Genomic DNA, 13,626 nt, shown 5'->3' with positions numbered 1-13,626 from the left:
AATCAAAAGGAAATTAAAGGAGAGACAGCAGTGTGTATTCCTTATGAGTAATGCAGGGTGTCTCATTCATTCTTAAGGTAGCCTGAAAGAACTACAACATTTTCATTATAATTCTGGGTCAGCTTTGCCATGGGACTACACATGTAGAACTGAGGGAGGTCATTTTCCTTCCGGTCTCATTTGAATTATTCTCCTCCCTGCCACCAACTCAAATCACTTCTGCCACTGATGCCACCTTCTTTTGATCTATTCTTCTTTGGCAATCACTTGTAGCGGAGTAAGATTGTCTTTCATTAACATGGTCTTAACAGTGGGTCCATGAAAGCCTGTGGAGGCCAATTCTGGATTTACCCGTCCTTCCATAGTGGGGACATAGGTTTCTGAGTGGGAATTGATCGCGGTGAGGGTTTGCCAAATGTGCCGTTTCTCCCTTGCATCTTCAAAGTCCACAACACCTTTGGTAAAGGCTTTTCTCCAATTCAAGAGCTTGCAGGCCAGTGTTTCCCAGTTGTTGGTGTTTATACTACATTTTTTTAGATTTGCCTTGAGAGAGTCTTCAAACCTCTTTTGTTGACCACCAGCATTACACTTTCAATTTTAAAGTTTGGCATAGAGTAGTTGCTTTGGAAGACGATAATCAGGCAACTGAACAACATGACCAGTCCAACGAAGTTGATGTTGAAGAATCGTTGCTTCAACACTGGTGATCTTTACTTCTTTCAGTATGCTGGCATTAGTTTGTCTGTCTTCCCTAGTGATGTGTAAATTTTTTCAGAGAAACTGTTGATGGAATCTTTCAAGGAGTTGGAGATAGTGTTTGTAAGTGGTCCATGTTTTGTAAGCATACAGTAAGGTTGGTAGTACAATAGCTTTGTAAACAAACATTTTGGTTTCCCTGCGAATGTCCTGGTCCTCAAACACTCTGCACTTCAGTCGGGAGAAAGCTGGATTTCGGCATCAAAGTTACACCATTGAGTTAGATTAGTGGCGCTGCAGAAGGGTTGTTTTGTGCTTGTTGGTGCAGCACTTTGGTTTTTTAGATGTTGAGCAATAGGCCAAGTTTTTCATAAGCTTTTGCGAAGATATTTAGGATGGTTTGGAGGTCATCTTCTGAGTGCGCGCACACTACGTTGTCATCAGCATACTGAAGCTCTGTGACGGAAGTTACAGTAACCTTCCTTACTTATATCTTTTGATATAAGATGCTCAATGCAACACACAATGACTGGGGGGAACTGAGCTCACACCCGCACCATATATTTAAAAGGCATTTAAAGCAAATCGCTTCCCTCCAAAGAATCCTGGGGACCAGTTTGTTAAGGGTGCTGGGAACTGTAGCTCTGGGGAGGTAAACTAGAGTTCCTAAAATTCTTTGGGAGAAGCCATGATTGTTAAAGTGGACACTTTTGAAATACGATTAGACAAATTCATGGAAGAGACAGCTATCAATGGCTACTAGCCATGGTGGCTACACTTGGCCTCCATGGCCGGAAATAGCAATGTTTCCGAATTTCAGTTGTGGGGAACCTCTGGAAGGGAAAGTGCTCTGGCGCTCAGGTCCTGCTTTCAAATTTCCCACGGGCATCTGGTTTGACATCATGAAACAAGATGCTGGACTAAATGGGCCATTGGCCTGGTCCATCAGGCTCTTCTTATGTTCTTAACAGAATTTAAGTGCCTCAACCCCATTCATCTGGAAAGGATCCAGCAGGCAGGAGCACCACTTGCAAAAAGATATGTTAGCAGCCGCTGCCAAGCTTCTTGAGCAGAATTTGGTTGTACAATGCTCTGGGGAAAAGCTGATGGCAGCCTAATCTGTTGGAAATGCTTTTCCCCCCCAGCAGCCATGAAACGTAACAGAGACTTTGGATACCGTCGCAGATACTAGAAACAAACTCCAATCTCCCTTTATGCGTCTCCCAAGTAGCTTGACGAATTCCACTGAATTTACTCTTGAATTAATCCAGCGCAATTGAAGCCTTTTTAGCATGTTTAACTAGCCTATGTTGTCGCCGATAAGGGTTAGCTGACCACTGTTTAAAAGCCTGGCTGGATAATCTTACTAGATTAATTAAGGGTGGCTTTTTGGAGCGAGCCTAGTTCTGCCCCTTGTCTGAATTGGCTTAATCTACTCGCAAAGCCACAGTTAATCTGTGAAAAGGGTCAGGAGGGACTGCATGTCCCAGCAATTGAAAAGTGCCGGTTAAGTAACAAACGGAAGTCTTTTTGAAAAGGGACGTAACGCGACTTCGTCTGAGGGTCTGGTGCCATGCTTAAGCCGCAAGCCATGCTTACGATAGGAATAGGGAACCTTATTCGAGTTGAGGTCTGCATTCCTTTCTAGACAACCATCCCAGGGGATGTGTGCCACAGGCAAAAGCGGGTGGAGCAATGAATGTAAATTTCATTGTTGTAGTGTAGATTAGTTTCCACGCCCACTCGCACAACCCTCTATCCAGGCAAGCAAGAGGCAATCTCAGGGCTCCAACCAGGCAAAAACATTTGGGGTACATAGTAGGACCAGGGAGGGATGTGGACTGAGGAGAGGTGATGTGGTCTGGGGAAAGTTTGGAGGGTCAGGCAGAGAGGCTTGGAGGGCTACATTCAGCCCCACAGGCCTAATGGCCCTACCTCTGTTTCACACTATTGGATCACATCACATAAAGCATAAACTGCAATCTAATTGGGAGGGTAGTTAGACACGTCTAAGTAAATGGCTAAACTTTGGATCTCGATCTGATGATGGCCAAAAACTTGAATGGCTTTAAAAGAGGATTGGACAAATTTGTGGAGGAGAAGGCTATCAGTGGTCACCAGCGATGATGGCTGATTTCTGACTCTATAGTTGGAGGCAGCAATGTCTCTGAATACTAGTTGCTGGGAGCTGCAGGGTGGGAGACTGCTCTTTTGCTTGGGTCTGCAGGAAAACATCATTTGCAATCACTAACCCAATTTGTGATGTTATCGCCGATATCTGTAAGTCCAGAATTGTCAATGTGTGTAATAAATGACCGCACTGCAATATTTAGTTGCAGGACTCACTTGTGACTCCATATTGCAAGCAGGGCCTGGAAAAGGAGAAAGAGAGGGAGAGAGAGAAATGAGCAGTAAGTTCATTGTTGAAATATGATTTGAGAGAGGAACATAGAATTTGACCCATTAAGCCATTATATGATGTGCCTTTCACCAAACCCAAAGAGGCATGAATGTTATTTCTTAAGAGGATGAAAATGACTTGGTTCTGCTTTTTTAAACATTTGCATATAACTTGATGAGAACTTGTGTGATGTGCAAATAAAGAAAATAAAAATAACTTTGAAGGAGAAAGCAATGAATGAATTCCTCCAGCTCAGAAAAACATTGGCAGGGAGGTCCTTGTTAGACCTGCTACACTCCCTCTGCTGGATCTCAGGCTCCAGAGCACAAGACAGAATGCCCATTTAGGATGCATAGCCATATTCGTTTTCTTCTGTCATACTGCATGTGTCAAAACTGGAAATGATCTCTTCATTAATTCACAACGGTTAATTGATTTCTTATGGATTTATTTTACCTTTTCATCGAAGACCTTCCTGAAAAGAATTATGACCCCCCCCCAAAAAAAAGCTATTGTACAAAAGAAATTGGACAATTTCACGGAGAATAAGGCTGTGCAATGGAAGAGTCGGGGCAGCACATTTCGGGCAGCACATAGTTGAACTTATAGAACTCTCTGCTACAGGAGGCAGTGATGGCCACAAACTTGGATGACTTTAAAAGAGGATTGGGCAAGTTCATGGAGAAGAAGGCTATCAATGACAACTAGCCACGATGCCAATGTTCTGCCTCCACCATCAAACACAGAAATGCTTCTGAACTCCAATTTCTGGAAACCACAATGTGGGGGAGAATGTTCTTGTCCTCAAGTCCCTGCTTGTGGGATTCCTACAGGCAACTGGATGGCCACTGTGAGAACAAGATGAACAGACTTGTTTTATGTTCTTACACATCACACCGATTCAGTTTGCCTGCGTGACTTGATGTACAGTCATACCTCAGGATGTATACGCTTCAGGTTAAGCCTTTTCAGGTTGCGCTCCATGGTGACCCGGAAGTAACGGAGCGCGTTACTTCCGGGTTTCGCCGCTCGCGCATGTGCAGACACTCAAAATGACATCATGTGCATGTGCGGAAGCGGCAAAACGCAACCCGCGCACGCGCAGATGTGTTGCATTTGCTTCAGGGTGCGAATGGGGCTCCGGAACAGATCCTGTTTGCATCCAGAGGCACCACTGTTTGTGCTTCTCAACTTTCTTTCCTTTTCAGTGGAGCTTTTGGAAACAGCAGCAAACTTTTCATCAGCACTTTGCCCTTTTACATGGTATCGACACTTGCAAATAAGGGTGGGATAAGAATATGCTCTGGTTTTGCCTTTTAATGCAAACTATCTAATTCATACTGTCCCAAACAGTATGTGGATAAAAACGAGGCTACCTTTTAAAATTCACACTTTTCTGAATTTTGCAAGACAGTTCTCCTAACAAATACAATGGGGGAAAGCTGCAAAAAAAAAAAAGCTTTTGTTTGTGAAAATAAATGCATTATATTAGGGGCTATTTCTTTCAAAAACATGTATCACAGGCAAGATTGTATACGAAAATGTTTATCTTAGAAGTGTGATACGAAAATGCTGACAAACTTTTTTTATTGCACAAAATTTATATGCCACTTAAGACAATTTCAAAATGGTTTGTGCAAAGAATAAAATGGTGAATTTTTTTTATCAAAATCGGTTTGAAAACAACTATTCAAAATTATTCACAAATAATTGAGATCAACGAGAAGCTAAAAATTAGATTAAAATAGATGTTGACATTTGACATGTCCAGATAGCTTTGCCTAAACAAAAGCACTTTTAGGTGTCAAAATGAGTACAGTGGTACCCCAGGTTAAGAACTTAATTTGTTCTGGAGGTCTGTTCTTAACCTGAAACTGTTCTTAACCTGAAGCACCACTTTAGTTAATGGGGCCTCCTGCTGCTGCTGTGCCGCCAGCATGCAATTTCTGTTCTCATCCTGAAGTAAAGTTCTTAACCCGAGGTAATATTTCTGGGTTAGCGGAGTCTGTAACCTGAAGCGTATGTAACCTGAAGTGTATGTAACCCGAGGTACCACTGTACAATGAAGTCTGACTTTAATAGGCAGAAAGTTCGAAAGCTGGGCTGCTACACTAAAATATCCATGGAATGAGAATTCTGTGGCACCTGTAACAGTGCCAGCTCCACAGATCAAACTGGCCAAGTGGTATATATGGGTAATGCGACCCTACAATTAAATTTTCACAAGGTCATTTAAATAATAATAGTCACAAACTGATGTGGAAATCTGGCAAATTGAATTTGAGTTTGGATAAATGAGAACCTGGAGGAAACTGAAATTGAGAGCTTTGTCTGTCCCTGCTCACACCATGCCTGCAAGGCAGGCCACAGTTATTTCCATTTTACAGGTGGAAAACGGAGGCTGAAAGAGAATAGCTGGGATTGCCCAAGAACTGATGACAAATATGTGGAACAAACGATGCATGATGATCCCAGGTCTCTCTGGCTGGTGCAGCAACAGTCTGAATCACACACTGCTGATGAGTTATTTGTTCCCTTTGATGGTTTGGCTGCATCTGTATACGCAAAACCAAACATCTGTTTTTATTCTGTCTAGTCTCATTGAAAATTTAGCTCTGGTGCTGAATTTATAGTCTTTTACACAATGAGATCTCAGCTATGGAGATTTTCTATTTCTTTGTTCCTAGGTAAGAATGTGTGGGATTTCTCCTAAAGCTGAACTAGAATTACTCTCCTTGGGCCTCAGTTTTGTGTTATAAGTAAAGGTGGGCGGACTTGTCCGCTATGGTTGATCTCAGTTTCTAACACTTGAAAGGCCACCTCCGTCCTTACACCTACCTTTATCAATTCAATTTCATCTATTTCAACTAGGTTTTCATCTATTTTTTAAGCTGAAGTATTGAGGTGGCCCATTCCTGGAGACAGTGTGGCATAGAGGTTAGAGTGCCAAACTACGTACTGGGGCACCAGGGTTCAAATCTCCCACTCAACCACGAATCTCCCTGCATGACCTTGAACCAGTTCCTGCCTCTCAGCCTAACCCACCTCGCAGAGTTGTGGTGGGGATTAAACGAGAGGGGCACCACCTTTAGCTCCTTGGAGGAAAAGGTGGAATATAAATGCAACAAACAAATAAATATTGGAGTGGGAAGATAACACTCCCCCTGTAACCTATTGTAACATATATACCCGTTTCAAATGACTATATTCATTTCTCTCTCACTGAGGTTAGCAAACATATTTACGCATAACAATGCAGAATCCAGATAGAAAAGGTATGATGAAACTCTGACATATAATGGCATTACTATGCAGAATAAAGATAGGTGAATCTAAGCTTTTCTAAATAAAGTTTTTTTAAAAAAATTTTTTAAAAGAAATACAATGCACCTCCTTATAGTGGCATGAGAGGGGGAGAGACTGTAACTAGGTGAGCCTATTTGCCTGCTCAGTCTGACAGTTTGGAGGTGGGGATGGGGAAAACCTGGAAAACTAGAGATGGGTGAGGAGCAGAGATTTCATGTTGCAGAAGGTTCTACTTATATAATAGTGGTTTTCTAGCTGTGTTCTGGGAGACTCTTTGAACTCTCATTCAGGGTTCTTCAAGCGGAAGATCAGCAATAGTGAACAAGCTTCCAGAGAGACTGTTTTTGCCTGCCACTACTGTTATTCCAAGACGTTGGTGGCGCTGTGGTCTAAACCACTGAGCCTCTTGGGCTTGCCAATCAGAAGGTCAGTGGTTCGAATCCCCACGACGGGGTGAGCTTCCGTTGCTCTGTCCCAGCTCCTGCCAACCTAGCAGTTCGAAAGCACACCAAAAAGTCCAAGTAGATAAATAGGTACTGCTCTGGCGGGAAGGTAAATGGCATTTCCGTGCGCTGCTCTGGTTTCAGTGTTCCATTTTGCCAGAAGTGGCGTAGTGATGCTGGCAACATGACCTGGAAAAACTGTCTGCGGACAAACGCCGGCTCCCTTGGCCTGTAAAGCAAGATGAGCACCGCAACCCCCAAGTCGTCTGCGACTGGACTTAACTGTCAGGGGTCCTTTACCTTACTGTTATTCCACCAGGATGTGAAGTTGTGTGACCCATAGCTCTGTATCCTTTACACCTGTGGTTTCCAAAGTGGGTGGTACTGCCCCCTTGGGGTGGGTGGGGTTACCTAGGGAGGCTTCGAAGATGCAAGTGGAAGGAAGGGGGGCACTGGAAGTTTAAATGACTATCAGACTTTGAAAAACTGGTATCATTGGATGAACTTCACCAATTTTGTGGAATTAATTAAACTAAATAGTTTTAATTGGATTTTAAATAAATGTGCAATTCATTGTTACCGTTTTGAATTATATTGTGTTATTAAATTCCTTAGTCGGTCATGCAAACTGTTATGCTGAATAATGCTTTTTATAGGGTAGGGGGTGCTGGGGATGAATTTATGGAACCAAGGAGGAGGGAGCCTGAAAACTGGGAACTGGTGCTTTACACAGATTCAATCCATGACATCTTCAATAAAAGATTCTCAAGTAGCAGGACTAGGAAAAACCTCCACCGATAACTTCCTGCCAGGAGTTGACAGTTCTGGGCTCAGTGATGTGGGTTTTCCCCGGAAAGCTTAGAACTGGAAAATTACCTTGCAAATTACTGTAATCTGCATAGGCTAATTTGCATCTGAAAAACTGCATTGGAACATTTTCGGGTGCCCCAGAGAGTGATCTAATATAGCATATTTATTTACTTGCATTTAGTAAACTTTATTTACTTGGCATTTAGCAAGGCTAAAAACTTCAAAGCTGTCACGCTTGCCTTGTATTGTACTCGCAATTGGCATCCACTCATTGTTACTAATGAATTTATGGAACAGGACATTTCCCGCAGAAAAATGGAGCAGTGGGAAATTTCTGTCCCGCATCACTGACTGGGCCAAATGAACCACCAGTACGATCCAGGGTAAGGCAACTTTGTATGTTCAAGAGATGAGAGGATATGTTCATTCAGGGAAGCAGGGAGGCCCAAGTGCTGACATGGGCAGGATTGAGCTCAACTGACTTGCTCTCTGGTTAAATGTTTTGAATTGCAACCTGATTGTGTACCAACGAACATCCCCCAGGAGTCTCTGCAGTGCACAAACGAGTCAATGTAGGAAAGACTCTGTAAGAGTAGGAAGTGCCCTGACTCCTGCCAGTTGAAGGACTCAAACTCAATGATGGCATCCGCCCAAAATTCTAATGCTCAAATTGGTATGATACTGTCAGGGAACTGACATCGGAGCTAGAGGCGGAGGGAATGCTCTCAAATGATGCTGGAGAAGGGCCCAGCAGGGAGAGAGGCAGCTCCGCAGATGGGGAAGCAAATCAGCGCAACACCAGGGATATAGAGGGGCTGATGGGGGAATCGGCGAGAGGGCTCCAGGACTCTTCACCGGACACCAGCGGGGAGAGCACGGGTCCTCCGCTACCCATGCCCACCCTGCGCAGGAGACATCTGCGCAGAGAGAGTAGGAGGAGACTGGGTGTCAAACAACTTTTATGTTGGAAGAGGTTTAAGAAACGCCCACTGATGGATTCTGCTAGCGACTGAGGCAGCCACAAAGTGAAGGGCTGTCCAGACTGAAAGGTTTAGCAAGGCAACAAAGCCTGGAGAGGCGGCAACTTACGCATGAGCAACCCATACACATTACAGGTACGTAAGCAAAGTGAGAGGCCAAGACAGAGCAGGTGCACTGCCGTGTTTAATTTTATAGTATACTCATTGAGAAAATGTTATTTATTACTTATGACAACTCGTTATATTTTTGTAATTATGTACATTTTTTTCGTGTTGCAAGTCGTCTGGTTCAGCTATGGAAAGGAGGCATACAAATAAACCATGATGATGATAATAAAATATCTCTCAAATTCTTTTTTTTTTTTTTACTTAGAAAATCATCAGGTCCAAAATTCCAAAAATGCTTCTTTTTCTTTTGCTCAGTTTAAATCGGTCCAAATACAGTGGTACCTTGGGTTAAGAACTTAATTTGCTCTGGACGTCCGTTCTTAACCTGAAACTGTTCTTAACCTGAGGTACCCACTTTAGCTAATGGGGCCTCCCGCTGCCGCCGTGCCGCGATTTCTGTTCTCATCCTGAAGCAAAGTTCTTAACCCAAGGTACTATTTCTGGGTTAGCGGAGTCTGTAACCTGAAGCGTCTGTAACCTGAAGCGTCTGTAACCCGAGGTACCACTGTATTGAATTCTTTTCTGGATATGCTTCAGACATGGGGGCTGCTGTCTGCAATCCCCCAGCCCTTCTTGGAGATATGGCTGTTTGGGGGTGCTCCCCCCCTTGCTGTGGGGTGTATTCAGGAGCTAGAAAAATTCTCCCCCCCCCTTCATGAGTTATCCTTAAATAGCAGGCATGCAGCAGAGCGTAGCAGAGAGGATGGCGGTATCTTTTTGGTGCAGAGTGAAACAGAGATCCATCACTCCCAGTGCCAACACAAGCCATCAGTTACCGAGTGTGCTCTCCAGAACAGCTCCTCCTGAGACAGCTGGCCTGCCTTCGTTCCAAAGGGCAGTTTGGAGGATTCTTCCCCATTTGCTCAGCAGTCCTCTGGGCTCCTCAGCCTCATGCATTATAAAGAAAGACTTAATGGTGGCTGGCTGCACAGTGACCCCTCTCAACACACATACACACCCTACCCATCGGCTGTTCCTTGTCTCTGCTGCTCGTGCGTGACTATTAGACTCTGATTTGATTTCGCATCTAATGGCACGAACCCCCATTAAAACCCAATTCAGCTTATTATCAACAGCTTTCCTTAAATGAATTGAGTGGCTCCTCAGGGATTCTCCTAGAGCCAGAGACGAACAAAAACCGGCAGGAGACCAGCGTGCTGTAAAGAATGTTGCAGATTGTTTTGCTGGCTAAGATAAATGTCCATTTCATCCAAGACATTTGGCAGCCTGCCAGGTGCCATCTAGAAGGTCACAACCAGGACGTAAAGGAAATGGATATTCCGTTATTAGTCCTCGAATTTGATGCTCTACTGGTTTGTACACAGCGTCAGAGGTAAAGGACCAGTTCGCACACAAAGGTTTGCATGCTTTCCTCTAATACATGCCTTTTAGCAAACATTATTAGGTTGGCGAACTGCGTTGCAAAATTCAGAAAAGTGAGGATTCTGAAGGGCAGCCTGTTTCACTTCGCATTTTGCTTTGAGAAGTGTAAATTAAATAGATTTGCATCACAATGCAAGATGAATCCCCCCCCCCACTTCTGTGTGAACAAACTGTGTGCTATCATTACTATGATCTGTGGGAGTGAGTTCAAGCCTGCAGAACCAGTTGGGCAGCCTACCCCAACCCAACCCATCTTTAATTATCTGATTCAGCAGTGGTCATCGCTGGAGGGAGCTATTTCTAGGCAGCACCATTTAAAGAAGCTAGAAGGTGTGCAGAGGAGGGTGCTCAAGATGATTCAAGTGTCTGGAAACTAAGGCTTATGAGGAATGATTGAGGGAGTTGGGTAAGTTTAGCCTGGAGAAGAGAAGACTGAGAGGTGATATGATAGCCAACTTCAAATATCTGTTGCAGGGAAGATGGAGAAAGCTTGTTTTCTGCGGCTTCAGGGGACAGGACCTGAACCAATGGACTCAAATGACAAGGAGATTCCAACCAAATATTAGGAAGAACTTTGTGGCAGTAAGATCTGTTTGACAGTGGAGCAAACTGCCTTGGAAGGTAATGGACTTTCCTTCATTGAAAGCTATTAAACAGAGGTTGGGTGAGCATCCGTGAGGGATTCTTTACCTGTGATTCTAGCATTACAAGGGGTTAGAGTAGATAACCCCCAGGGTCCCTTCCAGCTCTACAGCTACATGATTTCTCAATATGCACCTGTGCCTAATTTGAGAACTTCTATCCCTCACAGTACCCTGGCACAGCTTACTGTTCTATTACTTTGTGTTGAGGAAGGGAGATGAAAATCTCTAAAGAGCTGCAACCAACCAATTGTGTTGCAACCAAATAAAGTCCCTTAAGTCAGTGGAAGGCAGAATATACACCAGGCTTAATGGCTTAATTGTAGGGCCATTTGAAGCACATCTGAAATTGGTCCTGCTTCTCTCTCCCACAACTCCCCACTTTGCACAAGCAAGGACTGGGGGCCGTAGAGACTGGCAGCTCCCCTGATCAATCTGCACATGGGACTCTTGCCTTCTCCAATGCTTGCCTGTTATTGCCTGCCCCCCTGGCTTTTTGCGAGGATTGGCAGCATCAGCAGGAACTGGCAACTGATTATTTCATTGGAAAATAATAATAAATAAATAAACCCCTACAAAAAGATCCCCTGCATTTGAAAAAGAGAGGGGGAAAACAAGCTGAACTCTCATCATTCTTTCTCCAGCAGCCGATCTGCTTTGCATTGAAACAACAACAGCAGTGCCTTTTGGTTACAGATGCAGGAGAAATTCAATTCACTTCACGTTTAAAGGTGTGTATATCAAATCTGCACTTTCTGAAACAATATGAGAATTGAAATAGCCGTTCTTCAAAATTCGCACTTCTCCAAATTTCGCAGTGTGGTTCTCTAAACAAACAGAGTTTACAAAAATACATTTGTTGGGGGAGGTGTGCATAAAGGGAGCATATATTTGTGAAAATAGCATAGAAAAAGAATAAGGAATTTTTTCTTGCAAAAATGTGTCTGTGCTGGTCAACACTGCATACAAGAAAAAATGTGATGAATTTTCATGGGGATATTTTTTTTTTAATATAAGGATTTGCAAATTGCTGCAAATATGGGAAACTGAACATAAGACTTGGGCCAGGAAAAGAGAAATGGAAGTTTTGAAACTGTCAGGTACTTCTATCCTTGATTTTGGCACAGTGTGTTTTCCTCACCCTGGAGTTAACTTGAGCTCAGCACCAGCCTGGATGCTTGCAGCTCTCTGGTAAACCTCATCCACTCTAATATTTTCCTGCTGGAAATACTGCTGTCCACAGGAATGTTCAGGCAACAGCTGGCTGGGGAAGGCATGCAAGCTAGCATCCAAAAATACACACCCCAGGGTGTGGTGGCTGAAGGAGCAAGGGCCAAGCGAGATGGGACTTCATCAAGTGAGGAGGATAATAATACCCCCCCCCCATCTGCTTTCTTTCTAGGAGCACCTCCACGTTACGTTTACTTGCATGAAAACACCAGTGTTACACTGTTACATGTGGCTATTACAAAGAAGCGTACAGTGATGTTCATTCATCTTGGCTGGGCCAGAGATCCCAGGCAAGAATCTGTGTGCTCTACCTGTACATTCAGAGATGTGCATGCACTCCTGTGTTATGTCCAGGGGTGTGATGGTCTGGATTTTTGGGGTGTGTATCATGGGTGTAGCCAGGATTTATATTAGGTGAGCAGGATCAATGGGACGGGAGGAGTCAGAACTGAGTTGTCTGTGACACGATTGGTCAGTTAGTTAAGTATTTTATTTACTTGACTGGAGGAAGCTGTCCCCCGCCCCCCATTGGCTACACCCATGGGTGAGTGTGCGAAAGATCTTGTTACTATTTCTGCAGCAGGGTCCCTGTCTCCAGCGCCCTAGAACACCCAATCAGGATGAAAGGGGAGCCTTTTAGACACTGAGAGGTATTATCACCCTTTGTGCTGGTTGGAGTCAGCAATGGAGAACCAGCTCCTCAGGTCACTCTGGAGACGGCGCATGTAAAGAACACCAAGGAGTTGTTCTGTACACTCCAAAGCTAAGATTTAGGAACACTGGAAAAACCAGGTGCTTCACTTTCAAGGCAATCTGTTTGTTGAACGCTCTCCTCAGGGAGGTTGTCCAGCGCCTCATTATACATCTTTAGGATGTATCTTTAGGATGTATAATAAAATGTTCGCTTTCAACTCAGCTTTTGGCTGATTAATAGTCTATAAATTATTATTATTATTATTATTATTATTATTATTATTATTATTATTATTTTATTATTATTATTATTATTATTATTATTATTATTATTATATTGTATTAATAATATTATTAACTTAATTAAATTGGTATCCCACCCTATAATTGTAGAATTCAGGCAGGTCACAACATAAAATCACTATAAAAGATATGATGATGATGATGTACAATGGAACTTTAAGGGAAACCTTACTGAAGTCACTCTGAAAGATGATACTGGAACATCTCAATACATTTCCCCATGTATGTGCAGAGAAAATAGTAGATCCAGCTGGGAGGCAACACATGGAGATTTGAACTGATTGTTGCAATGCACCCCTAATTATAAGAATTCTGTATAATCTTAGAAGGTTGTATAATCTTAGGAGCATGGCTGTGACTATCATGAAGGCATGCTACACTTCTGAATTTTCCACTACACTGTTGGTGATATCCATGCTGTGTGCCTTTGCTGCAGGAAATTCCAGTAGAACACCAGTTCATCACGGCTGTGCTTGCTAATCAAAGCATCCCATCCTTCTGCAGGAACTCAGGGCATATGTCTCTGAGGATGCTATGCTGTATCCTCATATCACCCATATTTGTATATTTAA

This window comes from Podarcis vaucheri, assembly GCF_965113315.1.
Source record: "Podarcis vaucheri genome assembly, chromosome: 16".
NCBI classification, from domain to species: domain Eukaryota; kingdom Metazoa; phylum Chordata; class Lepidosauria; order Squamata; family Lacertidae; genus Podarcis; species Podarcis vaucheri.
The sequence above is the reverse complement of the archived record's forward strand: the minus strand, read 5'-3'. Positions refer to the sequence as shown.